Source organism: Apis dorsata, unplaced genomic scaffold, assembly GCF_000469605.1.
Source record: "Apis dorsata unplaced genomic scaffold, Apis dorsata 1.3 scaffold_73, whole genome shotgun sequence".
Lineage (NCBI taxonomy): Eukaryota > Metazoa > Arthropoda > Insecta > Hymenoptera > Apidae > Apis > Apis dorsata.
In genome coordinates this window covers 610,609-619,948 of record NW_006263371.1, presented here as the reverse complement: position 1 = coordinate 619,948, position 9,340 = coordinate 610,609, and the positions used below count along the sequence as shown (strand labels likewise).

At 35.9% G+C, this 9,340-nt stretch overlaps 1 long non-coding RNA gene across 1 annotated transcript in view; it reads right to left on the bottom strand.

Moving 5' to 3' along the window:
- Positions 1-9,339, bottom strand: part of LOC116186903 — a 40,251-nt gene extending 30,912 nt beyond the window's left edge. The window contains exon 1 of the long non-coding RNA XR_004151948.1: positions 9,064-9,339. This is a non-coding gene — a long non-coding RNA (uncharacterized LOC116186903). The remainder of the gene's footprint in view (positions 1-9,063) is intronic.
- Position 9,340: the final 1 nt, after the last annotated feature.

The window sequence follows — 9,340 nt, the reverse complement described above, 5'->3', positions numbered from 1 at the left end:
ATAAAAATATTGGTATCCTTTATATTATTTTTAGCTTTATGATCAGGTATATATAGGATCATTTGTATAAATATTTCTACATATAACTTTCCTACGAACAAATAATATTACATTATTACCTCATAATTATTATTATTATTAAATTTATTTTACCCAAGACCAAGAACACGACGAACCTCCTCCTCTATCCATATCTACTTATTTATATCATTCATTTATATCATTCATCATCAGACATAAATTATCCAATTTTTAATTATAAAATGATTAATATCAATTAATTATAAAAATATTGGTATCCTTTATATTATTTTTAGCTTTATGATCAGGTATATATAGGATCATTCGTATAAATATTTCTACATATAACTTTCCTACGAACAAATAATATTACATTATTACTTCATAATCATTATTATTATTAAATTTATTTTATTCAAGACCAAGAATACGATAAACCTCCTCCTTTATCCATGTCTACTTATTTATATCATTCATTGCCATCAGACATAAATTATCCAATTTTTAATTATAAAATAATTAATATCAATTAATTATAAAAATATTGGTATCCTTTATATTATTTTTAGCTTTATGATCAGGAATATATAAGATTATTCGTATAAATATTTCTACATATAACTTTCCTACGAACAAATAATATTACATTATTACCTCATAATCATTATTATTATTAAATTTATTTTACCCAAGAACAGGAAGAACTTCAATTTATCCTCCATTATACATATCTACTTATTTACATCATTGATCGCCATCAGACGTAGATCATCCAATTCTTTTCCTCTTCAAAATATATTGCAAAAAATGTAATCCAAACTTAACCCACCTGTCCCAATTAAAACATTCCTTATAAAATGACATTCCACGACGCTTTATTGGAACACGAACTCGAATCCTCGATCAACGAGGAGGCGGATCTTCAGAGGATCCATCCGGGTCCATCCAACTCGGATATCGGCGCTGCGCGTCGCTGATATAGGAAAGGAACGAGCTGTGGACCACGGTGAACGGATTCAAAGGTGCGTGTACACGTGCGTGGCGGTGCGAGAAGAATACCGGATATGGGCTAGACTAGAGCCAGACGGGCCGGAATGGAAATCAATACAGTCTCAACACTCGTCGGCTTCTCCCGCCCGCCACCCCCTCGTTCCTCAGCTACCTCATTTCTCGCTCCCCGCGTTCTTCCTCCACCACCCCCTTTTTTGTTTTTTTCTTTTCTTTCTTCTTTTTCCCCTTTCTCTTTATCATTCCTCGTTCATTCGTTCGTTGTCTCTCTGGTGGTGGCGTTATTATTATTGGCCGCCAGAGCCAGTTCTACAGGAATGCATTCAAGCACAAGATGGATCCAAGATCTCGTCAATCGTTTCCCTCGATTTGAGGACGGCTTTTAAATTTTTGGACTCGAACGGAATTAGGAAGGGAAAGGAAGGATTTCGAATTTTTTAATTCGAAAGGGTATCGATTCATCACTGGGTCATTTTGCTATTAGAGTTTCTTCGAAGAAAGTTGTTCTTCTTCGAGTTCGTTCGAGATAATTCAGGGTCGATAATTAATTTTTGCTGCGAGATACTTGAATGGAAGACGAGGGGAATGTATTCTTGGGACGTGTTTGAGGATGTTTTGAGAAATGTTAGAAAAAAAAAATATCGAACGTAAATTTTAAATGCACGATGAAAAAGAAAAAAAAAAAAGTCGCAATAGGAAGGAATGAATCATTGGCCGATGAATCAACCAGTTATGCAAAGGTGAAGAAAGGGGAGGAATTGTGGCGGTCGGTGGAAATGAGACAGAAAGGATGAAGCGATTCAAAGGTTTCTGTTGTTAAAACGAGATAACCAAGACCAAACATGGTCTTGCCAGTGATTTCAGATGGAGACCGATTCGCGATCCTTTTACGGCCTGCTTACTCTCCGCCTTTCTTGTCCGAGTCTCAAGTCTCGTGCGCCCCATACCCCAAATTCTTTCATTCCTTCATGTCAACACACAAGATCCAAGGAGTAATAAAAGTAAGTGTAATAAAAGTAAGTGAAAAGAGAACATCTAGACGAGGGAGAGAAAAAAACAAATTCCTTTAATACACCCCGACACGTGCAAACGAGGCAATAGATTAGAAGTCACCAGAATTTCTGCGAGGATAATCCATCTTTGGTTTAGAACAAAGAAGTAATAAGAATTTAAAAAGAAAAAGAATCTTTATCCCTTCGATACTCAGCTCAAAGCACACGAGGTAAAAAATCGAAAGATGAAGAATAAAAATATTTTTAAAAAATTAAGCTCTGTCCCTTTTGAATGCACCCCAAATATTGTACATCTTATATCCATATATATATAAATGAAATCAAGAGACCATGATCACTAAAAGAGTCTCTAAAAAAAATTTCATAAAAGATTTCTACTAAACCCTCATTCCTGTACAAAGAATGTTCAAGTTTCATACATCTTATTCAAATATGCAAACGAGATGAAAGATTTCAAGGATAAAAACATCTAAAGAAAAAGCAAGCTCTATCCCTCTTCCATGCACCCCAAATATCACTTTATATCCATATAAGTAAGAAGAGGGAGACCAAGATCACTAAGAGTCTCTAAAAGAAATTTCATAGAAGATTTCTATTAGAATGATAACTAATTTAAAAAAAAAAAAGCAATTCTTATTCCTCTGCACTATGGAACCCCACACATCTTATCCAAATATGCAAACAAGATGAAAGATTTCAAATGAAGAATAAAAACACCTAAAGAAAAAGCAACCTCTTCTCCTTCTTCAATGCACCCCAAATATCATTTTATATCCATATAAGTAAGAAGTGAGAGACCAAGATCACTAAGAGTCTCTAAAAAAAATTTCATAGAAGATTTCTACTAAAGCAATAACTAATTTAAAAAAAAAAAAACAACCCTTATTCCTGCACAATCCAAGCTTCATACACCTTATCCAAATAGAGGGCAAACGAGATGAAAGATTTCAAGGATAAAAACACTTAAAGAAAAAGCAAGCTCTATCTCTCTCAATGCACCCCAAATATCACTTTACATCCATATAAATAAGAAATGAGAGACCAAGATCACCAAAAGAGTCTCTAAAAGAAATTTCATAGAAGATTTTTATTAGAATGATAATTAATTTATTTCCATTTTATCCAAATATGCAAACAAGATGAAAGATTTCAATATTTCAAGTGAAGGACAAAAACACCTAAAGAAAAAGCAAGCTCTATCCTCTTCAATGCAAATATCACATCTATACAAGTAAGAAAAGAGACCAAGATCACCAAAAGAGTCTCTAAAAGAAATTTCACAGAATGAATTTCTATTAGAATGATAACTAATTTAAAAAAAGTAATCCCTATTCCTCTGCACTATGGAGCCCCACACACCTTATCCAAATATGCAAACTGAGAATGAAGGATGGAAAGTGGGGACGCACGCACACGCGGTTTCTTCCACGGCAAGAATTCGGGCGAGGAGAAGGTTTGCCGAAGAAGGGAGGGGCGGCCGGCATGCGGTTGAGAGGCACGGTGAACCAGATATTCGAATGGCATCGACGGGTCTCCGTGCAGAAGGGGCAGGAGTAGGTGCGGGAAAGGAACAGTCTCGAGAGGCAACTGGGTATACGAGGTAGTGGGTATACGAGCGGAGATATCCAGGTCACAAAACAAGTGTCGCAACCGGCCACGCTGGCACGCTCCTGGCCAGAGAATATACACACCTCCCGGTCTCAGCGTGGCAATTTCGACTCCTGCCGCGGCGCGTAACCTGACGGGCGTGCCTGTGAACCGAACTATCGATTGGCCGCGTACTACCCGCGTACCACGTCTCACGTTCCTCGTTCTCCCCCGTAACGAGGTAGCGAATTAATTAAACCATCCCGAGTACAATGGCAAACTTGAACGGTCTTTTTCGATCGATCTTAATCCGATCGACGTAATCCGGCAAAATATCAGCGGATATCAACGTCCTTTGATTTCTTCTTACTTCTTTCTGTTGTTGGTGTGGAATCTTGGTTATATATTGAGGATAGAAGACGATATAATTGGATGGACAATATTCAGAAAGTGTCTAATGCGAGCCATTTCTTCTTCTTTTTCGTTCCTCATGAAATATTATTTTTTATTTCAACTTCGATCGATGGAAAAATTTCTTTAAATCTTTTTTTCAAACCATTCGAATTATTGGATGGACAATATTCAGAAAGTGTCTAACAATAATATATATGCGAGCCATTTCTTCTTCTTTTTCGTTCCTCATGAAATATTATTTTTTATTTCAACTTCGATGGAAAAATTTTTTTAAATCTTTTTTTCAAACCATTCGAATTATTGGATGGACAATATTCAGAAAGTATCTAACAATAATATATTTGCGAGCCATTTCTTCTTCTTTTTCGTTCCTCATGAAATATTTTTTATTTCAACTTCGATGGAAAAATTTCTTTAAATCTTTTTTTCAAACAAATCAAATTATTGGATGGACAATATTCAGAAAGTATCTAACAATAATATATTTGCGAGCCATTTCTTCTTCTTTTTCGTTCCTCATGAAATATTATTTTTTATTTCAACTTCGATGGAAAAATTTGTTTAAATCTTTTTTTCAAACGAATCAAATTATTGGGCAATATTCAGAAAGTGTCTAACAATAATATATATGCGAGCCATTTCTTCTTCTTTTTCGTTCCTCATGAAATATTATTTTTTATTTCAACTTCGATCGATGGAAAAATTTCTTTAAATCTTTTTTTCAAACGAATCAAATTATTGGGCAATATTCAGAAAATATCTAATAATAATATATATGCGAACCATTTCTTCTTCTTTTTCGTTCCTCATGAAATATTATTTTTTATTTCAACTTCGATGGAAAAATTTCTTTAAATCTTTTTTTCAAACGAATCAAATTATTGGGCAATATTCAGAAAATATCTAATAATAATATATATGCGAACCATTTCTTCTTCTTTTTCGTTCCTCATGAAATATTATTTTTTATTTCAACTTCGATGGAAAAATTTCTTTAAATCTTTTTTTCAAACGAATCGAATTATTGAAAAAAAAAAAAAAAAGGATTGAGAGAGGATTCGAAAGATACTTTGGAGAATGGCACGGATAAATATTTCATATTCAAATATAATCACTCGGCTCGATACAGTACAGGGAACAATTGACCGAGGAGTTGGCGCGAAATCACGAACGGGCTTCGTGGGACGTGGAAGAGGTAATCGAAGCACGTGTGAGCGAACGATGTCGAGAATTTCAACGAACCCCCGATAACTGTAAAGCAAACGATTTTTTTCTTCTTCTTCTTCTTCTTCTCTATTGTTTGTCTACCGTCGATTCTTGTCGCGATCTTCGATCGTGTCGCTTCTTGAATTAGATCTTTAAAATCGCGGAAAGAAGTCAGAACGACATTCCGAATAATAACTTCGATAAATACACGTACATGCAAACGTTGTGTGTTTATCAATATGCACTTTGGAATTATTTTTAACATTTACTCATTGTTTGCCGTTCAAATATCCGTAATAATATAATAATTATAATTTAATAATAATACAATAATAATAATAAATAATTTTTTTTATTCTCTTTTAAAAATATTATTCATTGTTCGAATAATTACTGTAATTTAATCTTTGCAATTGTTATTTCAACGATCGAGTTAAGTCGAAGATCTTTTTTTTAACAACAAAGGAAATTCATCAATGGAATGCGTGAACGAAGATCGCGACATCTAGGATGAATTTCAAATTGTATAAATATTAATAAAGTTATTTCGCAAGCAAGAGCGACCGATATTATTCGATTTTCCTCTTCCTCTTTTTCTTTCTAAATTTTATTATTAATTACTACCCCTCTCCTCTCTTTCTCTTTTGTACGATAAATTCTCTCAGCAATTCCGCGAATGAGCACTTTTCCACGAGATTCGATGATCGACGATGTCAATGTTGGCGAACGAAAACTATAAAAGAAGGTAGTGAGTAAATCGTGATGAAGTTTAAGTCACGATGTAGAAAAGAGATTGCGACTTCTAAGGTAAGCGGAATGCTGACTTATACCTAACAAGGTTCATTAACACTAACTATGAATATTAGCACATTGACTGCCGTCACGATACATTGGAATATGCATGCACATGTATTATACAGGATGTCTCACGCGACTAATAAGTCGACTCGGCTAGATTTAAAACGGTAACGACTAGAAAAGAAAAAAGAAAGATGTATATATAATAATGAGGCGAATGAATGGTTTCAAATAATGCATCACGTGATGTTTACGTCTACGTTTCTATTAATAGAATCACGTACATATATACACGCGTTTAATTAACAGATTTTTAATTTTTCGTGAAAGAAGAAAAAAATATATGGAAACATTTAACGATTAATCTGAACATTAATGTATTAATACTTAATTTTTTTTCTTTTTCTATTTTTTTTTTATTTATATTTTTATATTTATAATTTTTATTTTTTTTTTCGTGGAAAAAGAAAAAAAAATATGGAAACATTTAACGATTAATCTCAACATCGATATATTAATATTTAAAATACCGAGTGTATTTTGTTCAGTTACGTTCATCGATTGTCATTCATGAAATTGTGACATAATAAGAAATAAGAATTTCATAATATAATTTTAATTTTATACGAATAATATTACGAATAAATAATACAAACTTCTCATTTGTAATCTAATCTCTGATTTCTATCTATACATATACGGTTCCATACACGGATGAATCAATTAAAATAATTAATTCCGACATTATCGTTCATCGGTAACCTCGATAGAAGTCGAGTTCGTATGAATCGCGGTAGAGAGAAAGAGAGATAGAAAGAGAGATTCATGATTATTCACGAGGAAAAATGAACGAGAAAAATTATACCAAACAAAAACTAACAGACAAAACCGTTTACACGACATAAAGGAATAACCGTTATCCACGACATAAAACTATTAACGCAAAGATATAAGCAACCAGTATCCAATTTTTTATCCAAAACAAAACATTTCACGTGAACACCGCTAACAATCGCAATAATAAATCGGTAACTACAACACGATTCGTCATTTCTTTCTCCCCTTCCAACTTCCGAACGAAATCCACGAAAAATTCTCTTCTCGTGTTGCATACGAGGCGAGGAAGGAATCCAAGGTTAAAGAAATTTAGAAAAAAGTAAGACATTAAGACGCGGCCATCCGTGAAAATGACCATTTCAAAATGGTCGTAAAGATCGAATCGAGCGATACGCAGCTCGATACACAATGGGAAAAAAATTAAAATCGTACAGACGAGGTTGGAAAGAAATTTAAAAAGAAGGCAGGAAGGAGGAGTAAGTATATAAATACGAATACATCGAGGCTAGGCGACTAGACTGTCCAAGGCTTCTTAGAAAGCTCTTAAAATGCGAATAGCGTGGCCGTGAACGGCAGAACGATACTCGCGAAGACGAGCAGGCACGGGAAATTCGTCACGTAAACGGCGGACAATGACTCCCTGCTACCTGTGAGCCAAACGACTCGCTAAGGTACCCGTTAGTTGCTCACCATGAAAAACCAACGAATCACCTACCGCAGCGCGAATCGCGTACCCGCGCATGCCCGTGCATCGATACCTAAATCGCTATGGGTCTCGCATGGATTTCGCACGCAACAACAAACCCGACACGATTGCCAATCGCTCGGAGGAAATTGTTTAAGGGGTTAACGCTTTAGATAATCTCTAAATAGTCAGCTCTGCGAGATGAGAAATTTTTTAATCTTAAGAGGATTGATTAGATTTTCGTTGATGGCAACTAAATTTCTAAATTTGAATCGAGTTTTATCCCGTGTTAAAAATCTTTCTAAAACGATTTAATAATTTTATAATGCTCGATCGATTTTCTCGATCATCCGTATATACGAATCATGCGCCCTTTTATAAAATTCTTAACACGTTTACGAGTGAACTCGTTCCAACTGTGTGCCAAGTTCTGTTAGTATTTTTCTTCTTTCTTCTTCCTCTTCTTCTATTTATTAGTAATACAAGTCACAAGATAGAGAACGCACGTTCTCATACCTGATGCATGGGGATCATACCATGTAATATCCTACTACGTATCCCCATGGCAATCGCTTATGGAACCATAACAATATGCTTGAGTTAGAAGCTCAAACGTGTAATTCACGGATGGATTAAACGCAGATCGAGCTCAAGGTTAAAACCATCTCGCGCAACAACTCTATATAGGTTAGATCACCATTTTTGTCAACGAAACCCTCTCGGTCCTGGAATTTATATTACTAACGGCCACGGTCGTCGAAATCGTACGTGAATTTCATACGGACGGACGGATTCGTCCAGTAATAATAAATAACTTTTTTTTCGCGCGCGCGCGAGTGAAAGTGAACGGGCACGGAGTAAAGAGGGCGAATGTCGAGCGTACGATCGTAAAAGAAAGAAAGGAAAAATAAAAAGAATTCCTCGGGATAATTTACTCGACGAAACGAGGCGGGGAGGGGAGGCGCGAGGAGATCGACGCGGCAGATAGGGGGCCGCGGGAAGGCCTATATCGAGCCCACCTTTCACTTCGACGAGGCTCCGGCTTTTTCGTCCCCCCGTAGCCGCTAATTATCGCGCGAGAACGAAGATTCCCGCGGCTAGATAGCGCGTGGTAAAAGTAACCGCTTTCCGGATATCGAGTACGCGTTAACGAAGAGAGACGAGTCGTTTTCGAGAAAGCATCCGCCGCCGCCGATATCGGATCTCTCTCTCGCTCTCTCTCTCTTTCGCTCTCGCTCTCTCTCGCTCGCACGCTCGGTGAACGCAAAATCGTGAGAATAATTTTCACAACGCGTGTCGATCGATTGTGAACGCGTGTTTCCTTCTTCTCTAGGCGATGTGCCGGTTTCTATCGCGTTTCTCGCGGAGAGGGGAAGTTTTAAGCTATGCCAAGGATCCTCTTTGTGCAGAAAAGTGTGGTATGGGTGATTAATAGGTTGGATGGAAAATTTCGGATAGAAAAATTAAACGCGGAGAAGGATAAATGTGACTCACCTTGATCGTGTATGTAGAACAGGCGCAGCAATCGCTTGAGTTGAAATTAATTAATCGCAATGTGGAAGTACTCTTAACCGTAGCGCGTTTCTAGAATTATGTATAAGCGTTCACACTCCTCTTGTACGATCCTCTTCTCTTCTTTCTTTTCTTCTTAACAGCTATCGTTTATTATTTTTATTATTTTATTATTCTTACTGTTGTTGTTTTATTGTTGTTGTTGTTATTCTCTTTGCCCTTTGTTGCTTGTTGTTTCTATTACTTATATGTGTGTATA